Raw genomic sequence first — 1,180 nt, forward strand, 5'->3', positions numbered from 1 at the left:
AAAAAAAAAACTTGAACATTCTCTGAAATGTGAAAAGTATGATTTAACAACAAGATGGTAATTAGATTCAGGAGAATAGACGGCATTAAAAACTGAACACCTGAGATGTGTTCCAGCAATCTGACCAGCAGCCAGTATCAGAAACCACAACATTACCTGCAGTTATCCATTGTTATTCTTATTCACTGTCTTGCAGATAAGATATTCAGTGACTCATTTTTACTATCGAGTACTTACCGCAGTTGGGGATGACACGACTATGTAAAATTACCACTGAATACTGCCTACACAAGAAATTTAAACAAAGAAGCAATATTTTGAGGGGAAAACAATGTCTTTGGGAAAAACTCTAATATGTTGAAATGTTTATTGTTATTCAATTCAATTCAATCTTTATTGGCAGACTTCATGTCCATAAAAACAAGACAAGACACAAGAAACACACACACAACTCCACCCCCCACCCCCCAACACAAGGTATAAACCATTAAATATATATATGTATATAAATAAGTATATAAAGCATTTGTAAAAATATAAAACCATAATATACATAAAACACAATTACTTAAAATAAATCAATAAATACACAAACACTTTAACCAGTGCTTTCTGAGACTGGATGAGTAACGGGAACCACTCACTGTCAGATCTGTAAGTGCTAAAATTATACTGTTACTCGAACCATCCAGTCGTTCTCTAAAATTGAACATTAACTTTCTTAAAAGTCCAGACACCCACAGCTACAAACATCTGGCTGGCACTACCACTTTAATTTAATTTCTATTTTTAATGAATATACTCATCTTAACAGAATATATATTCTGTTGCCTACATTGCAGAATGTGACTTTGCCATCTAAACAGAAAAATGAGAACGGTCACAGTGAGATTTGAACATTTCGTGGGAACACAAAGATCTGTTGCAGTGGCTCGGTGTGGGGAAAATACAAACAACTCATACTGTGATCAGCTAACCTGCTGCTCTTTGTGGATTTATACAACTGAATTCAACAAGATGTAAGCAGATGATTCAGAGCTTTCTCGACTGAGTTCCATTTCCTACACCAACATTATACTGTACAGTGTCTTTATACTAGACAGTATACGTTGGTATAATGATTCAATTCAGTAAATGAATCTAAGCATCATCAGCCTAAATGTAGATCATTATCTGCTTT

This window comes from Pundamilia nyererei, unplaced genomic scaffold (genome assembly GCF_000239375.1).
Source record: "Pundamilia nyererei isolate P.nyererei 1_Seehausen unplaced genomic scaffold, PunNye1.0 scaffold00081, whole genome shotgun sequence".
Taxonomy (NCBI): Eukaryota; Metazoa; Chordata; class Actinopteri; order Cichliformes; family Cichlidae; genus Pundamilia; species Pundamilia nyererei.